The sequence below is a fragment of the Triturus cristatus genome, chromosome 2_2, assembly GCF_964204655.1.
Source record: "Triturus cristatus chromosome 2_2, aTriCri1.1, whole genome shotgun sequence".
Taxonomy (NCBI): domain Eukaryota; kingdom Metazoa; phylum Chordata; class Amphibia; order Caudata; family Salamandridae; genus Triturus; species Triturus cristatus.
The window spans coordinates 28,151,975-28,172,602 of NC_140582.1; positions in this window are offsets into that span (position 1 = coordinate 28,151,975).

Here is a 20,628-nt window from a genome sequence, read left to right on the forward strand (position 1 = left end):
CCTTTTTGCTCCGCAATGCATTCCATCCCTTTTGTGATGCTGGAATCCATTTATGTATCGTGAATCTGCATTGTTTTTTCAAGCCACGGTTATTCAGATGCTTTAACTCGTGTTCCGTTTTTAATTTGGTGGTATTTTTACGTTATCATTTATTTCGTTTTAAACCACCTCATCCTAGAGAGTTCGTTTTGTCTATCCATTTGATGGTACCTATCATTGTTTGAACTGCCTTTGGCTGTCAGCCCTTAAAAGTCCTTGCGCTGTTTTATATTCTTTCTTGGAATCTCGTATGGAACCTCGATGCAGAAGTTGGTTTAGGTAATTAGGCCACTGATGTACCATGACTTAGATGTCTGTTTTCTTTTTTTATGTAGGAAGGTTTCAAGAAACTGGTCACTGAATTTGTTTTTAATAAAAAGCTACAAAGACAGCCTATAAGTGGACCCTGTATGTCAAATATGTCTACAGCATGGAAACATTACGTTATCAGACATCTACATTTCATTCTTTCTTTTGTCTTACATAGAAGACCTGGGCATGTTTTCCCTTTTAAGTAGGACATCCCACATTTGTTAAGTGTCCAGGCGTACAGTCTCCGCAGTATATGGTAATGATATTCTTACCGCAAATTGCACAAAGCGCGGGGATGCCCAAGGGTAACCAGGCGCGTTATAAAACTCGTTAATAATAATAATAATAATAATAATAAAGCAAAAGCACGTATATAGGGCCATTTTGACCACCATTGTGGGTGTTCTCTTGACACTTTCAGTATTTGTAGCATGCAAGCACATCTGTGATTCTAGCATTCAATTCTTCATGCTCCTCAGGACCTCAGGACACAAGTGGACTTCATCACCCGAGCAGCAGTGCGCCAAGAGGTGCATTTGCAGTGTGGTGTAAAAAAGGGGTGTGGCCTCGGAGCACCTCTCTGCAATCCAGCTGTGTGGTGCTTACTGGAGGTACCTGGTGGGCTAGTTGGCCCCCAGGGACCCTGAGTATTCAAGGGGAATTAATTCCTCTGCTAGCAACACACCATGGGGCAGTATTTGCAAAGTGGTGGAGAAAGGGAGCGTCACTTTCGTCTACCTCTCAGCACTGTGTGGGGCTTACTGGAGGTAGGAGGTAGGCTAGTTGGCCCCTAAAGAACCCCCAGCAGTGAAGGGGACTTGAATCCCCATCCATGAGCGCGCCAGGTAGCCCATTTGGAGAGTGGTGGGCAAAGGGGGCATGGCCTGCTATAAGTACTTACTAATGCTGCTGTGTGTGACTTAATGAAGGTAATGGGAGGGGTAGTTGGCCCCCAAGGATGTCCTTGGGGGCCAACTCCCTCTCTTGTTACCTGCAGTAAGTCCCACACAGTGGGATTGCTAAGACGTCTTCGGAGGCCATGCCCCCCTTTCTCAACCACTCTGCAAACGCGCCTCGTGGCACACTATGGGATGGGGATGAAGTCCAATTTACCCCAGAGGAAGTTTGGGGGCCAAGAAGCCCTCCTGGTACCTCCTTTAAGTCCTACGCAGCGGAATTCCTGAGCACTGGTCGGAGGCCAGCACCCTTTCTCCACCACTCTGCAAACATGACTACTACTTAATGAAGCATCTTTCTGCACCTCTGACTTAGAGGTAGTTTTAATCCCCCTGCCCTATTATGTACTAGGGCCTTACAGAGGAGATCATGCCAATCACAGGGGAACCCCAACACATAGTGTTCCCTAGTGTATGTAGGTGTTTTCACTGTATTCTAAGCGTCTTTTAGCATAGCACTGGCTCTAGACCTGGTTAGTCAAAAAGTTGGGGGCACAGGATGTCTTTGCAACAAGGCCTCTTTCTGCTCCTCTGTTGGTTCTTTCTGCACATCTCTTGCTTCTTCCTGCACTTTTATTTGTCGTTCTGGACTTCTGTTGCCTCTTTCTGGGATGTCATAGTTAGAAATTAGCATTAAAAAACCTTTGAAATTCACTGAAGGAACCATAGGTTTCAGGCACGTTATAGTTAGAAATTAGCATTTAAAAAACTTTAGAAATTCACTGAAAAAACCAAAAGTTTCAGGGACGTTATAGTTAGTTGGACATTTCACTTGTACAAAACCAGTGAAATTTGGCTGTTATAGTTAGTTCAGCTAACTATAACTCGCGCCCCCGCAATGCACTGCTGATGACATCACACATTACATCATTCATGACATGGTCAGTGACATCACTGATGACATCATCCATGTGATAATCTGATGCACCTCCTCACACCCTAATATAACCTTTGATACACCCACTCTAAAATACAAACTACCATTTTCGAATCCATAGACACACCAACACCAGTCACTACATACTCACTCACTGATTCCTAGTTCTACACACACATCCACTCATTTACCCATACAGTCACTCATACATGGAGTCACTCATCAATACAGCACTATCATATGCCCTCATACACCTATACAGACACTCACACACCACCACTCACCCATAGAGTTACCCACACACCTAGTCAGTCATGTAAAGAATCAATCACACTCCCATTTACTCACCTATACAGTTATACAAACACCACCTCCCCTATTCATACAGATACTAACACATACTTACTCTCTTATACAATCACTGACACAAGCACACACTCATTCATACAGCCACTCTCACAATCACTCATTCTCACATATAGTCATTTATATACTCCAACACTCACCATACTGCCTTTCACATATGTAATTACTCACACATATACCACTAAGACATCCATTCACTCACTAACACAGCCATATGCACACTCACTCTCCCATGCAGCCCTTCACAGACACACTCTTGAACCCATACACCCAGTGAATCACCCACTCACACATCTTTGCACAAAGTCACACACCCGCTACCCACATAGACACTCAGGCACCCATACAAATACTCAGGCAACCAATCAATAACCCAAATAACACTCATGTATCTACTCACCAACCCATGCAGCAGTTTACCCAACAACAGACAGACATTCACACAGTTTAGTCACTAACCCATGCATTCAGTAAGACACATTTACTCACTTATACAGTCAGTCACGCACCTACTAAATCCTCCATCCAGACACACAGTCACTGGATGATGTCATTTGAGATGTCATCGGTGATGTCATCAGTGATGTCATTGACCATGTCATGAATGATGTAATATGTGACGTCATCAGCAGTGCATTGCAGGGGCGTGAGTTATAGTTAGCTGAACTAACTATAACGGCCGAATTTCACTGATTTTGTACGCGTGAAATTTCCAACTAACTATAATGTCACTGAAACTTGTGTTTTTTTTCAGTGAATATATATATATATATGTATTTCACCTACTGCCCATCGCCAGTTGGTAGCTATAGTTAGGACCTAGTATCCACAGGAAAATGAATTTATGTATTTCCTAAAACTTTTGTGTCGTTTTATGATTCTTCATAAAATGCTCCAAATAAAGTGTGCCTCTGATTCTAGTTGTGCATGTAAAGTTTTGGGGTGATCCATTAAGCGTGGGCCGAGAAGAAGAGGGATTGGAAAAAGGTGCGCTTCACATATTAGTTCCTATAGGGATTTTGAACATGACTACAGCCCGCACTGCTGATTGGAATTACACCAAATTTGGCGGAAAGCTAGTTCTTGTTCCAGGAAAACAGTTTTTGTGGTGTGGTGTAAATCCATTCAGTAGGTTTTGAGATATTAAAGAAAATAATTTCTATTTCTGTGTGCAGTCTAAGCACAGGTCTCATGGTAAGAGCTGATTGGCCATCAGCACTTTATCCAGGAAGTGCTGGCAGACATCTTAGGACCAATAAAGATGTCAGGACTTCATTGACATGGATTGTTGTGAATGGCAATGTAGAAAGGGTGATAAGAGATTCTAGTTACAATATAAATCTTTTGTTAGGAGATTTTGGCCAGTGAAAAAGCCTTCTGCTGGGATTTCATGATTTATGTTTGAGAGGAAACTGTTTCCATATGAATTTCCCATAAACGTTATGAAAGGTGCTCCAGAAGCTAAAATAAGAGCATATTTTCTGTAAATTCACACTAGCTTTCTCAGCCATACGAGTGTGAAGTCTGACATTCTCAATAAAACATGTACTTACATCAGGAGCACCTTGTCACTTGAATCCCTTGACTTCTACTGCAGCTTCTGAGATGGTTTCAAAAAACAACTAGAGCGGTGACAGTCTTACTTATGACAAAGGAATGGCACACCTGAACCCATTTTGATTTATTCAAACTGGTAAAAGTTAAAACATTCAATTAAGAAAGAAATAGGTTCATTTTGTCATAGAAATTATGATTAGTGCTGTAGAAGGAAAATTCAGATAGGGTTTAAAGTGAATTCTCAAATATTTTCCTCTTCTATTTCATTAAAATATTCTGAAATGCAGACTGAAACAGTATTCTAATGAGCAACTAGAGTGCTAACATTCTGAATTTATTCCAAAAGTGTGGCACATCTGAACTCCATCTTGATGGAATTGAGTGGAAAACTGAAAGCATTTTCTACTGAGGATGATGCAGTAAATGAGGAAATTAGGTAGCTTCATAACAAATAAGTCTCCCAAGAGGCCACCGGACAAAAAGGACCCAAATGTAGCACAAATATCACCCAAATGTATCCCAAGTATAGCCCAATGACAAAAATGTGCCAAAACTCTTTGCAGCCTTATATAGCACAGAATGGACCCAAACATATTGGCTTTCTTTACATGAGCATCAGTTACATTACACACTGACACTTTCATTTTGCTTTTAGGCATGGGTAGATTGAGTGATTTGCCCAGAATCACAGGATGTCGAGCTGACACAGAAACTCAAACCTATTTCCCTAGTTGCAAAGTCAAAGTGATCAACTGGATAAACAACCATAATGATAGCAAATAATTTAAAGTGCTTTGTCACTATTTGAGAACTCTGAAAATATGTCCTCATTTTTGTTTTTTAGAGCCCTAACCATAATTTCTATGGTAATAACACCATCTCATTTTTATAATTTCTAAAGAAAATGCTCTAAGTATTACACTTCTGATTACTTCAGGTTGATGTCCAGCGTTCCACACTTTCGTAATATATAGAGAAGGTCAGCAATCTAGTTGTTCATTAGAATAATGTTGAGAGTCAGAGGTCAGGAGCATGGACTCAGATAATTGAGGGCAGGGAGGTGGGTGCAGAGACAACAATTTGACCATGCTAAGCAGGCGGGAGAAGCAATGGCAGCACAAGGGACTGTTGCGGGGATTCTGCTCATGCACAGAACTATCCACAGGAAACCAGGACCTCAGTGAATTATGGTGTACCAAAAAAACGCACCTCAGTACCCAGAACCCCTATCCAACTAGCATCAGTGTCTCATTCGTTCTCCGTACTACAGCGAAGCTACCAATGATTAGACAACCCAGAACAAGCGACTTAGGGTACTCTCAGGAATAGTGGGAATCAAGAACACTCTTTCGTTTCTATTCTCATATTGGTCCACAACATGAGTAATCAGAGACACGGAAAAGTTTAAAATGTTTATTTTTAACTACGTGCTCTAAGATGCAGTATTTTGGCTAACATAAGAAGGCAAATGATTAGAAATAAAACAATCAGCATTGTTACAATTCCCTAAAACACAAAGGGAGAAATCATGTTGTGTTGATAATGGAAACAGGTCTTATAGCGCCTTGTGTACCACCCTCCCCTAGCTAGAAGCTAGTTTTATAATAATAAAAGGTCTCTAGGTTTGAATGGGGAACCCCATACCTCCAAGAGCAGCTTAGGTGAATCACATCACAAGATCAGCAGCGCTCTCTGTAGATGGAAAGGTTTTCTCCAAGTGCCAGCATCATGCATGCAATGCAATATTAAAGGTACCCGAGTTTCAGATATTTGCAGCTGTGTGCGTGTTGTGTCTAGAGCATGGGCCGATCAACCTGAATCAACAGCATACATTGTTATTTGACCTTGAAGACTTCTGCACACAGTGTACAGACTGAGATTGCGGTGTAAGTCTAGGGATGTGAAAAACAGACTGTTCTCATGTGAAGAAAAGCAAGAAAGCAGTTTTACTTACAATAACACTTACCTGTAGTGTTGTGTGCAAAAGCGGCAAAGTGGCAAGATGGTGTTTAAACTTCTAAAATGCTTATGTTAACATAGCAATGTGTGCAAGGAGAACACTGTCTTTGTGAGAAGTTGGCCTGGTATACGCTGTCCACTAGTTATAGTAGGCACCTTGTACCAGTCCAAACAACCCCTTATTGGTTATAGGTTAAAGACATCCTTTATTGAAAGCTATCCTAGTGGTAGCTATGGAGAGCAGCCTTCAGGCTAAGTCTTGAAGGAATGTAAAGCAGCTTGTTTTACCAGTCTATAATCTCTTGAATGGCTAAATGAAAGACAACCACACCAGGTATATATATATAAAATATATGTATTTATTACTAAACACACCCTCCTAGTCTCTTTCTGAAGCTAGAGGTCAAAACACATAAGTTACACTTCAAATATTACAGTAAAATAGCACAAATACACGTTAGGCCCTAGGGGCGAACCAAACCAAATACTAAAATAGTGGTATAAGAACCACGACTTAACCAGACACAAGGCCTAGAGCCTGTAGAATCACTGAGACCCCAAGGAACCACCCACGGTAGTGACACAGATCCCACGGGGGCCGTGTGCAGTGTGAGAACACAGCCTCGAGCTCCCTTTAGCTTCTATTGGGAAAGTCGCGGTTAGATTTTTAAAGATTAGGGACAATTAGAATCAAACTAGGACCAAATCCTTTGGGACTTAGGAAGTTCTAGGGTCAACACCCACGTACTCGTGTTACCTCACCCAGGGAAGCCGTGTGCATAGGTGTCAAATGGTGTCGGGTCGCTTCGTCGATTTCAATGGGAGCTGGCAAAGAAGTGCTGCTGCCGGGAAGATGAGAAGTGTCCGAAGAGATCCAAGCCTGGTTCGAAGATAAGGAGAACCTGAAAGCAGAGGGGACAGAGCCTGGGTCACTAGCCAGTGACCAGGAAGGCGATAGGCAGATGCCCACCGATGTCGGGTGATTTCAGGTGAAGAAGGTGAAGCTTAACTCTTCAGCCACGAGGACCAGTAGGCATCGAGGATGACCAGGAGCTGGATTTGAGCTGTCCCACAAAGGATGTCGAGTGCTGCAGCATTGGTGCCCGGATTGGACACAACAAGCCTTGGCAACAGCAACCCACACAGAAACAAGAAAGAAGCTCCGGTGCAAACCAGCAAGGTCTGTGGGACTCACCACTTGACTGGGAGTCAGGGCACGTCTGAAGCAACCAGGCAAGCCCAAGGAAAAGCAAAGTTACCCCCTCAGGAACCCACCAGTCAATGGACCAGGGATCGCGAAGGGACCTCGAGAGGAAACACAAAATGGTGGCCCACCAGTCACTCGGGTGACTAGGCTGACAATCTTCAGTGGATCTGCTGCTCAAGGTGGGGGCTACAAGAACGACTTCAAAAGACATCGAGAAGTCAATGCACTTGCAAAAGTGCCCGGTGACCAGGAGTTCTGGTTCCATGCTACTCACGAGGGCTGTGGATCTCAGCTTTGCTGGGGACTCGGGTCGGCCTCTGAGATGTCTGGAAATCCTCTTCCTGGGCTGCAAATACTTCAGAGTCCGGCGGGAGCTTCAGAAATGCAGACCAGCAAATTGCTTTGTTGGTGCCTACCAAGCAGGGGAGTCACTCTTTGACCCCAAGGAAGATTTCTTCAGTCCTCTAGTCTTGAGTAGAGAATTGAAGTTCCAGAACTCAGCTTCAGAGTTTCATCCAGGGATATCTAAAGTTCTGGTTACAGAGGTTCCTTACTTATACCTAAGGAAAGGGTTGGACTAGCTCTGGGGATCCACCTATGGGTGGATTTGGAAAGAGGGGTGGCTACACCCATTTCCTTTGTCCAGTGTTGCAACAGAGCAGGGACTGGAAGCCCCTGAACCGGTTTGAGCTAGAGTATGAACAGGGATACCAAATGTGCCCCGTGCAGGACTTCAAAGCACTCAGAAAGTGCTCCCACCCAGCCCCAATACACATCAGCCTGTCTGAGAGGTGGTTACACCTCCCTGTGACAGGAAAAATATTGTCCAGGCCTCCCCTACAGGAGTTTTGGTCAGCAATAGGAGGCCAGACTTGTGTCTGTGGCTGCAGCATCCATTTTGTGATGCCAGGGCTCTATTAGATTTCTACCGGGTATACCAGTGCTGCCATGTCTCTCCCTCTAGAAGGATGGGATCATACAGAGTGTGGGATTCCAGCTTGCTATTGTTTTACCAGATAATCTCAATTGAGTAACTAACTGAAAACCACTAGAGGTACCCTAGGTACATATAATACAAACTTTAGAATACAGTAAGTTATACTGAACTTCGAGTTGTGTGTTAAGGGATAGCACACCCTCTCTACAACTCAGGAGAGTTTAGTAGGCCACACTAGAGTAGGTAGTGCAATACACCACACCACACTAGTAATGTCTTCAAGGCCAGAAACCAGTAGGTCCTTGCCAGAAGCCAATGGACTTCAAGATTCCCAGTATGATAGACTCTCATTCATGGAACTGAGAGCATTATGTACAAGTAGGAAACTGAAGACAGGCAAAAGTCCAACCACCCAGCATCTCATAGGGGTACTCAGGCTGGATGACCTTAGCAGATTTTTAGGATCTGAAGGGCTAGGCAGAGTGGGTGGGACAACACCTGAGGAAAGGCCTAGGGGTGAAATTCCCCATGACCTGATCTCTGAGGCTGGCCAGGCAGATAACAATGATCTGGACCTGGAAAATCCAGTTCCCCTAGACAGTGATGGAGAGGACCAAAATGGACCCCTCTTTGTCCCTTCTGGGAGAGTTGGTGGTGGGCCAAGAAGGTCAAGATCTCCCACAGTGGAGTCTTACCATTCTAACTCATCTATAGGGACCTCAATCTCCTCTCATAGGAGGGAAACCTCTTAGGAGAGAAGGGAGAGACTGCTCAAGTATGAGGAAGCTCAGCTTGAAATCAGAAGAAAGCAGGTAGCCCTAGATAAGGAGGCCCTAGAGCTCTACAGAGCAAGAGAGAAGTTGGGACTAGAGTCCCATGGTGGTAGCAACATCCCTAGAGATAGGGAGAGGTCTCATGACCATAGAAACCTGAATAAGATTGTCCCTCCCAACCAGAGTGGGGATGACATCCACAAATGGATAACTGCGCTGGAAAGGGCCTTTAAAGTACAAAGGGTCCCCCAGGAGCAGTGGGCAGCAATCTTATGGCTCTCCTATGCAGACAAAGGTAGAGATAAACTCCTCACTGTTAGAGAAGAGGAGTCAGATGATTACATTAGTCTGAAGAGTGCCTTAATTGATGGGTTTGGCCTAACCACTGAGCAATACAGGTTGAAGTTCAGGGATACCCAAAAGGCACAGACTCAGAACTGGGTAGACTTTGTAGATTGTACTACTAAGGCTCTGGAAGATTGGTTACTTGGCAGTCAAGGGCATGACTATCAAGGATTGTACAATTTGATTATGAGGGAGCCGATCCTTAATAATTGTCAGAATCAGCTGTTGCACCAGTACCTGGTAGACTCAGATCTGACCTCTCCCCAAGAATTGGGAAAGAAGGCAGACAAGTGGGTCAGATCCAGGGTGAGGCAGAAGGTACAGAACCAAAGTGGTGAACTCAAGAACCAAGATCCTAAAAACTCTGATAAAGGTGGGGAGAAGGGTAAAGACCAGAAGTTTTCACAAGGCCCCAAAAATCTTCTTCAGGTGGGGATTCACAGTCTAACAAGGGAAAAGGCCAAAAGTAACCTTGGCGCAAAATCTGTAAACAGAAAACTCTCTGGACCAGTGACTGCACCAAGTCCAAAGAATCTACTCCAGCCACCATTATCCCTAAGGCAATTGTTCCCCCTAGTACAGCTACAATAGGTGGTGGCAATGTTCAGAATAAGGGTTTAGTAGGGTTGACCCTGGGTTCTGAGATGGACTCTGGCCTAGTCAGAGTTCCAACTCAGGCTGTGTTAGTCTGTGATGGGGGCATGGATATGTCCCCCTTTGTAAGTCCCAGTAATCTGGGCAAATACAGACATCAGCCTTTAATAAATGAAGTAGAGGCTTGGGCATTCAGGGACACAGGAGCAAGTGTCACAATGGTGACAAAAGATCTTGTGGATCCTGGGCAGATTATACTTGGTGAAATGTACCAAGTGACCAATGCTAGCAATGTCGGAACAGACCATTTTCTGGCAGTTGTTAACTTTTCCTGGGGAGGGGTAACTGGCCTTAAGAAGGTGGTGGTAAGTGCAGACCTACCAGTACAGTGCTTGCTTGGCAATGATCTAGAGGCTTCAGCTTGGGCTGAAGTGGAGCTCAGGACACATGCAGAAATGTTAGGGATCCCTGCTCATGTCTTTGCTGTGACTAGGTCACAGGCCAAAATGTCGAACGTTGGACAGGCCCTGGATTCTGGAATAATGGACCAGGTGCCTCCCAAGAGGAGGAGCAGTAGGGTTAAGGCAGTGCCTTCCCACCTGACCCAGAATGCTGATCAGTCTCCTCAGGGAGATGATCTTGAGCCTGAAGAAGGAACTGTCCCAGAGGAGCTTGAACCTGACCAGGTTGAGTTCTTGGGGACAGGGGTCCCTTCCAGGTCTGATCTGAGCCAGGAGCAGAAAACCTGCCCCTCTCTTGAACCCCTCAGAAAGCAAGCTGCTGAAGAGGCTGCTGGGAATACTAGTGGCACCCATAAAGTTTATTGGGATGATGGACTCCTTTATTCAGAGTGTAGAGACCCCAAGCCTGGTGCATCCAGGAGATTGGTTATACCTCTGAAGTTTAGGAGATTCCTATTGATACTAGCCCATGATATTCCCCTAGCAGGACACCTGGGCCAGAACAAAACTTGGGACATAATTGTCCCTCACTTTCACTGGCCCCACATGTCTGAAGACACTAAGGAGTTTTGTCGCTCCTGTGTGACCTGCCAAGCCAGTGGCAAGGCAGGGGGAACCACAAAGGCCCCCTGATATCACTACCTGTGGTGGGCGTTCCCTTTGAGAGGGTTGGGATTGACATTGTTGGTCCCATGGATCCTCAAACAGCATCTGGGCACATATTTCTACTGGTAGTGGTGGATCATGCCACCAGGTACCCAGAAGCAATTCCCCTAAGGACCACTACAGTGCCTGTGGTGGCAAGAGCTCTCTTGGGTGTATTCTCAAGAGGAGGCTTTCCTAAGGAGGTACTATCTGACAGGGATGCAAACTTCATGTCTAGTTGCTTGACTGTATGTGGAAGGAGTGTGGAGTAAACTACAAGTTCACCACACCCTATCACCCACAATGCAATGGTTTAGTTGAAAGTTTCAACAAAACCTTAAAGGGCATGATTAAAGGACTCCCAGAAAAGCTTACGCGAAGATGGGACATACTCTTGCCCTGCCTTTTATTTGCATACAGGGAGGTGCCTCAAAAGGGGGTTGGTTACAGCCCTTTTGAACTTTTGTTTGGTCACCCTGTCAGGGGTCCATTGTGTCTGGTTAAGGAAGGATGGGAGTTGCCTCTCAAGCCCCCCAAACAGGACATAGTGGACTATGTACTTGGTCTCCGCTCCAGGATGACTGAGTATATGAAAAAGGCAACCAAAAACCCTGAGGCTAGCCAGGAATTACTAAAAGCCTGGCATGACCAAAAGGCTGTACTGACTGTCTACCAGCCAGGACAGAACGTGTGGGTGTTGGAGCCTGTGGCCCCAGCAGCCCTCCAGGACAAATGGAGTGGCCCCCATACAATTGTTGAACAGAAAGGGGAGGTCACCTACTTGGTAGACCTTGGAACCCCAAGGAGTCCCCACAGGGTACTTCATGTCAACTGACTAAAACCATATGCTGACAGGGCAGACATGGGCTTGCACATGGCTACTGATGAAGGACAGTAGGAAGAGAGTGACTCACTCTCTGACCTGCTTTCTCAGAACCCTGATGATGGGTCAGTTGATGGTGTAGCCTTGGCAGGCAGCCTCACTGCCCAGCAGAAAACTGACTGCAGAAAACTTCTCAGTCAGTTCAGACATATGTTTTCTCTGACTCCAAGTCAGACCACCTGGTGAACTCATGAAGTGGACACTGGGGACAGTCTGCCTGTGAAGAATAAGATCTACAGGCAACCTGACCATGTCAGGGACTGTATAAGGACAGCAGTCCAAAAGATGTTGGATTTGGGAGTGATTGAACCCTCAGTTAGCCTTTGGGCTAGTCCAGTAGTCCTGGTACCTAAACCTCACACCACAGATGGCAAGAGAGAAATGAGGTTTTGTGTAGACTACAGGGTTCTCAATGCAGTCACTAGGACTGATGCCCATCCTATCCCCAGGGCAGATGAGCTAATAGATACTTTGGCCTCAGCCAAGTTTCTAAGCACATTTGACCTGGCAGCTGGCTACTGGTAGATCAGACTAGCTGATGATGCAAAGCCAAAGACAGCATTATCTACCCCTAGTGGGCACTATCAATTTGTGGTATTGCCCTTTGGTTTGAAGAATGCACCTGCCACTTTCCAAAGGTTGGTGAATCAAGTCCTTACAGGCCTGGAAGACTATAGTGCAGCATATCTAGATGATATTGCTGTCTTTAGCTCCACCTGGGAGGATCACCTGGTCCACCTGAGCAATGTTTTGGAGGCCCTGCAAAAAGCAGGCCTAACTATTAAGACTACTAAGTGCCAGATAGGGCAGAGTCAGGTTGTGTACCTGGGCCACCTTGTGGGTGGAGGCCAGGTTCAACCATTGCAGAACAAAATCCAGACCATAATGGATTGGATTGCTCCAACTACCCAGACTCAGGTGAGAGCCTTCTTAGGCCTGACTGGGTACTATAGAGGATTTGTCAAGGGGTATGGATCAATAGTGACACCCCTGAAGACTTAACCTCTAAGAAAATGCCCTAAAAGGTTCTGTGGATAGCTAGCTGTCAAAAGGCATCTGATGACCTGAAGCAGGCCATGTGCACTGCTCCCATTCTGCAAAGTCCTGACTACTCCAAAAAGTTCATTGTCCAAACAGATGCATCTGCGTTGGGGGTATGGGCTGTACTGTCACAGTTGAATGATGAAGGTCAGGATCAACCAGTAGTTTTCATAAGCAGAAGGTTGACCCCCAGAGAGAAACATTGGTCAGCCATTGAGAGGGAGTCCTTTGCTGTGGTTTGGGCTCTGAAGAAGTTGAGGCCATACTTATTTGGTACTCACTTCATTGTTCAGACAGACCATAAGCCCCTCTTATGGCTAAAATAGATGAAGGGTGAAAATCCCAAATTGCTCAGGTGGTCCATTTCCCTACAGGGGATGGACTATACAGTGGAACATAGTCCTGGGAGTAACCATGCCAATTCAGATGGACTCTCCAGATATTTCCACTTAGAACATGAAGACTCAACTGGTCAAGGTTAGTTTAATGTTCCTGTGTTGGGGGGGGGGGGTTGTGTAGGAGAGTAGGATCTGCTTCACATGTTTACCCCCCCAGAGGCCTACCAAAGGGCTGAAGCATGTATTATGCCACCCCTGGAAAGCCACCCACAATGACACCACAGGTCTACTACTGCAGCCTGGGTAAAGTGGTGCATGCACCCCTTACAGAGATATAGGTTAACTATATTTCACCATATACCCACATATAAACCTATAAGTCGCTCCTATGGCAGGCCTTATCAATCCTGAAGGCAGAGTGCTTGGTTCCTATGTGAGAGGGTGCCCCTGCATGAGCAGAGCCCCTCCGAAGCGTTCGGAGACCCTTCTCTGATGCTGTTGGTAGTGCAGCCTGACCATATACTCTTAAGTGCATTATAACCCAACAGTAAATGCTAACTTTGGACGATTTCAATGGGAGCTGGCGAAGAAGTACTGCTGCCATGAAGATGCAAAGTGTCTGAAGAGATCTAGTCTGGATCGAATATGAGAAGAACCTGAAAGCAGAGGGGACAGAGTCTGGGTCACTTGCCAGTGACCAGGAAGGCGATGAGCAGATACCCACCGATGTCTGGTGATTTCAGGTGAAGGAGGTGAAACTTGACTCTTCGGCCACAAGGACCAGGAGGCGTCGAGGATGACCAGGAGCTGGATTCGAGCTGTCCCCCGAAGGATGTTGAGTGCTGCAGCATCGGTGTGCGGATTGGACACAACAAACCTTCGCAACAGCAACCCATGCAGAAATGAGAAAGATGCTTCGGTGCAGACCAGCAAGGTCTGTGGGACTCACCACTTGGATGGGAGTCAGGGCACATCTGGAGCAACCAGGAAAGCACAAGGAAATGCAAAGTCACCCCCTCAGGGACCCACCAGTCAAAGGACCAGGGATTGTGAAGGGACCTCGAGACGAAACACAAAATGGTGGCTCACAGGTCACTCGGAATTACCAGGCCGACAATCATCGTGGATTCAGTGCTCGAGATGGGGGCTACATGTCAGCTCAAGTACGACTTCAAGAGACATCAAGAAGTCAATGCACTTGCAGAAATGCACGGTGACCAGGAGTTCCAGTTCCACGCTACTCACGAGGGCTGCGGGTCTCAGCTTTGCTGGGGACTCAGGTCGACCTCTGAGATGTCTGGAAATCCTCTTCCTGGGCTGCAAATACTTCGAAGTCTGGCAGGAGCTTCGAGGATGCAGACCAGCAAATTGCTTTGTTGGTGCCTGCCCAGCAGGGGAGTCACTCCTTGACCCCAAGGGAGATTTCTTCAGTCCTCTGGTCTTGAGGAGAGCGTCGAAGGTCCAGGATTCAGCGTCAGAGTTTCGTCCAGGGTAATCTAAAGTTCTAAGGACAGGGGTCTCATACTTATACTAAGGTAGGGGGTTGGACATACTTTGGAGACCCACCTATGGAGGGTTTGGAAAGAGGGGTGGCTATACCCATTTCCTTTGTCCAGTTTCACACCAGAGCAGAGGCTGGAAGCCCCTGAACCGGTTTGAGGTGGACTATGCACAGGGACACCAAATGTGCCCCCAGTGCAGGACTTCAAAGCACTCAGAGAGTACTCCCATCCAGCCCCAATTCACATAAGCCTGTCTGGGAGGTGGTTACACCTCCCTGTGACAGGAAACTATTGTCCAGGCCTCCCCTGCTGCAGTTTTGGTCAGCAGCAGGAGGCCAGACCCATGTCTGTGGCTGCAGCATCCATTTTGTGATGCCAGGGCTCTACTAAGTTTCTACCGGGTATACCAGTGCTGTCATGTCTCTCCCTCTAGAAGAGTGGGATCATACTCCCACACCAGTTACTGTTGTGGGGGTATGTTTCCAAGGTGTTTGACATCAAACACGACATGTTTCCGTGCAGCCAGTCCAAAGTTAGCAATAACCGTTTAAGATATAATGCACTTAAGAGTATATGGTCAGGCTGCACCACTGACAACCCAGGAGAAGAGATTACAAAGGCTGCAGAGGGGCTCAGCTCATGCCTAGGCACCCTCTCACATATAACCAAGCACCCTGCCTTCAGGATTGATAAGGCCTACCGTAGGAGGGACTGATAGGTTACTATGTGTAGTGATTGGTGAGGTATAGTGAACCTATACCTCAGTAAGGGGTGCATGCACCACCTTACCCAGGCTGCAGTAGCAGACCTATGGTGTCCTTTTGGGTGGCTTTCCAAGTGTGGCATAATACATGCTTCAGCCCCTGGCAGGCCTCTGGGGTACCTACGCCCTGGATACATAGTATACCATATACTAGGGACTCACAAGGGTACCTCAGGATCCAATCTGTGGTGTACCTAAAGTACATGCAATCAATTTAGAGAGGAAACAGCTAGGCTGGGGCCCTGAATGGCAGGGTCCGAGCCAGACTAAAGTCGAAAAACAGTGAAATACCAGCAAAAATGGTGGTAAACATGTGAAGCAGATCCTACTCTCCTACAGTCTTCACTACAGGACCATGGAGGTCAGGGAAAAGGGTTGGCAGGAGCAACAAACCAACCATGCTGGAAAGGCAGGAGAGGCTGTGGCAATAGAACAGACCATTGAGGGCAGACAGAAGAGGTACTGGCAGTGCAACTATACAGGCCAAAAGACCCAATTCAGACAGGAGACTGATGTTTTTAAGCCCAAAGGGCTTTATTTATTTGTCTCCTGCCTAAAATCTTCTCTTTTTCAATGTAAGTCAATGGGGAAAATTAATGCCCCCGGATTTTATTCAAAATCTCCCTCCAACCAAGTTCAAAATGTTGACATGTATGGTACATTGGATCTTGGAGAGCAGGAGGAATATGGTAGGGACATGCACTCAGATGACAGACGGCAGGAGGGAGGTGGGCAGGGGCACCAAAAAACCTTACAGGGCAGGCGTCACAGTTTGCAACAGCATAATATACACCACACAGGGCAACCGGGATGGCAGTTCAGCACAAAGGACCATGGAAAGCAATAGGATGGTGACAGGGCCATGCACTAGGACAACAGAGAGCAGAGGGGAAAGAAGTAAGGGCAGCAAGCTGACCATACTGGACAGACAGGAGGGACAGTTGGAGCACAACTAACCATAAAGAGCAGGAAGAAGGGGGCAGGGGCACAACAAAGGACCAGACAAGGCAGAAGGGAGGGAATAGGGTTTGGCACATGGAAAACAGAGGGCAGGGGCAAGGGGGAAGGTAGCAAGCTGAACATGAAGGGCAGGTGGGATGGGCACTGGAAGAACAATACACCATGGAGGGCAACAGTGATACTTTAATGGTATACACATAGACAATGAAGAGAAGGTGGGGGGAGTCAGGGGCAGCAAGCTGACCACACAGGTTAGGTGGGAGGGGCTGTGGCAGCACAGAAGACCATGTATGGCAAATGGGAGAGTTAGTGGCAACACAACGGCCATGGTGGGCAAGAGCGTGGGGGCAGGGGCATGCACAAAGGGCCATAGAAGATAGAAGAGAGGGGTAGGGGCTGGACACAGGCTAGAGAGGGTAGAAAGGGGCTTCACAACAGACTACACAGGGAAGGCAGATGGAGAAGTTGCAGCACAACAGAGCATGGGGAATGATTGTAACCGGTATTGGCATACATTGGCCAATAAGGGCCCTGGAACTTTTGACCTTTTAACATGTAATAATTTAGCTACTACCTGGGCTGACCATTTCTCTAACCTATATGAACACACTGAGACTGAAGAGATTCCTGGGAGTGGGCCCATGATGGGCCTTGATAGGGGTATGGCTGACCTGGGAGAACAGCTAGAGACAGGTTTGTCATCCCATGTCTCGCGTGGTATAGATACTTCTGGCCTGATTGCTTGTGCTCCAGCCCCAATCACAGTGTCTGAAGTGGTAAATGCTATTGATTTAATCACTCCAGGGAAAGCACCCAACCTGGATAAAGTTCCATGTGATCTTTTTAAAGCAGAGAAGGAAATCTGGGGTCCTTAATTTTCTGTGTTTCTTAACAGTATCTTGAATGGACTACCAATGCCACGATCATAGGTTGGAGCAGATATAATTCCGATTTATAAAAAGGTTCTGTGGTCACTTCCATCCAATTACCGACTGATAATTCTTATTAATAGCACGCAGAAGCACTTTAGTCGAAATATACTGAGTCGACTGCAAGACTGGATGGTGGTTACAGGCATGCTCATATCACTACAAACGGGGTTCAGGGCTGGGATAAGTACTATTGACCAGGTCCTTCAACTGCAGTTAGTATATTGGAAATATGTTACTTAGGGTGGTGGTCGCTTTTATGTTATTTTTGTTGTTTATCGATCACCATTTGACCTTGTTCCTAGGGAGGCACTATGGGAACTTTTGACCAACGCCGGTTCCCATAATATCTTGTGTATATTTTAAGAAGGATGCATACAAACAACTATGCCCAGGTCAGATGTGGCAATTCTGGGGTGGTAGCTGATCCCTTTTTTTACTTTTTATTAATGATCTAGTGGCCTATTTGGAACAGTGTAAGCACGATGCAGTGACCCTGGCCAATAGGAAGATCACAGCACTTCTGTTTCGTTGACGATACCTTGCTGATCTCTAAGTCTCCCATGGGCATACAAAACTTGCTTGATTAGTTTGGTGTCTTCTGCAAGCAGAGAGGGCTGGAAATAAATATTAGTAAGCCAAGTATATGGTTATAAATCCTTGCCCCACTACTAGGTCATACCCAATTTACAATGGTGTCCTCCTGGAGAGAGTTCACGCTTTTGATTACTTTGGCTTTACTCTCAATGACTCCTTTGGTTGATCTTCTCAGAATAAGAAGAGCAAACTTAGATTGGAGCATTATTCAGCTGGCATTTCGAGGACTGTCCAGGGGTCTAGCTTTCGTCCTGTTACTCCTGCTCTACAAATCTATAACTTGCAGGCATTGGGAGGGTCGCTATATGTTTGTGAACTCTGGGGACATGAGAATGTAAACGACATGGTAATGGTGGAGAACCGTTTTTTACATGTCGTCACCAATTTGCCAGCAAGTACCCGCCTTGCACATTTGTGGTTAGATCTGGATATTAGATCTCATGTACATAGGGTCGGACTAAGACCACTGATGTACTGGAGGAGGATCTGGTCCACCACATAATAAGCTGGGTCTTGAAGACATTCTAAAATGCTGTGGGCTAGGCAAGATTGCTTGGCTACAATATATCAAATGCCGCCTAGTAGAGATCAGTTGTGAGACCCCTTGGGTACATCCTGAAACTGTTGGTAGGATGAAAAAGTCTATGTTAAAAACAATCTATTGGAGACATGTAGATGAAGGATCTCACAGGCTTGGGAATGTGGGGCCCCTTACTGCTGCTGGTTAGGTCCCTGGCACTGAAAAGTTGGCAGGGGTCTGCAGGAAAGATGTATCTTGCAACCATGGTCCTGGCACATGCTAACAGCCCAAGACCTCCTGCGGATGCTGCCTGGTAATAACAGTGGGAAGTGGGCTGGTGTGGCGCATGAGCACTGAGTCCGACTTTGCCCGTTCCCATCTAGACTGTGCCTACTAGGCGACTGGAAAAGGCTTTCTCTTAACAATGTTTTTTTTAAAGGTTTGGGCGGTTAGCCATTGCTGGACTGCCCTGGGTTGTTGGAGTTTGCAATTGGGGTTTTGTTTACATGTCCTGTGGGCAAACATGGCCATCGTGGAGAAGTGTGGCTCACTGGTTAGAGTAGGCAGACCTGGAAGCAGAGGTCAGCCTGGGACCAGGGTTCAATTCCCGGCTCGGCTGGGTCTTGAGTCCATAAATTGTCCATGGACTCGATAATTCTCGCTCCAGTGCATACTTGATTCATGGGTTCACACTCTGCGACTCTGGGCAATAGCTTGCTTAATCTCCACAATGGCCCCTCGCGGCGGGATGCCTGGCTTTCACCTTGTGGATGCCCTGCTGGGTTATCTCACAGGGGAATACCAGGACGGGTTCCCTAAGCAAGCGCTTAGAGACCGGTTGGTGATTTGTGCTATATAAATATCTGCACATTTACATCCTACTGCTGGGGGGAGGTCATCGGAGGTGGGTGATTATTGTTTGGACACATTTCTTCCATTTTGCATCATGGGGGACACTCAACATAACATTACATTAATATCTTGGGATATTAAGGGAATTGGCTTGGCCTCCATGCGCCACAATATCCATCGGTACTTGTGTATGTGGGAAGCACATTTAGTTATGCTACAGGAGACACATCTCAGAATGGAAGAGGCTGCCTATCAGTCATGCAAATGGAAAGAACAACTTTATGCAACCTCTTACTCTGCTTTCTCCAGGGAGCTGTTGCTGTGGGTACAAGCAGGGACCCTTTTGAACACATTCATTCCATTTTTGATACATTGGGTCAATTGTTCTGGCTAAGCATGGGTTGATGGGTAGAAAGGTCATGCCTGGAAGTGTGTAAGCCCCAAATTCAGACCAACTTCACTTTCTTTGTTCTCTGTCTATCCCCTTGTCCTTTTTGGTGGCGGACAATCTCATCCTGGGGGAGGTGATTTCAACTGCATGACATATGTTAATCTGGCTAGGTCCACAACCCCCTGCTGGGATCGTGGCATATAGGGTCTCAGAGGGCTTTTGGAACTGGTTAGGGCACTGGGAATTGTCTGAAATCTGGAGGGCCCATCATCGGCTTGAATGCAATTGCTCATAATATTCCTATCTTTATAGGCTACACACCAGACCTGATATGTTTCTTTGTTCATTCACACTTAGCTCATACATGACCCACACTGAGTATTTTGGTTGCACATTCTCTGACCACAGCCCTCTATTGTTGACATTCTGTTCCATGGCAGAACTCCTGGTGACACCGGTCTGGCACCTTAACTCTTTGATGTTAGAAGATGCCTGCTTCAGAGAATCCCTGCAGATGGCCATATCTGAATGCAAGTTTTATCGGTATTTGGCCTCTAATGCCCTTATTGAGTAGAGGCTCTCAAGGTGGTATTGATGGGCCATTGTATGGGGCAGTCTATTGGAGCTAGGAAAGAACTGAATGGGGAGCTTACCTCAATTGAACAGCACCTGCATGAGTTGGCTAACCTATTGGGTACAGATAACAATATCCAGATACAGATCACAGAAGTTAAGGGCCAATATAATGCCACATTAGAACGCCTCCAGTGTTATGATTACAAAGACTATCTTGCTGAAATCAATGATGAATGTGGTAGATTGGG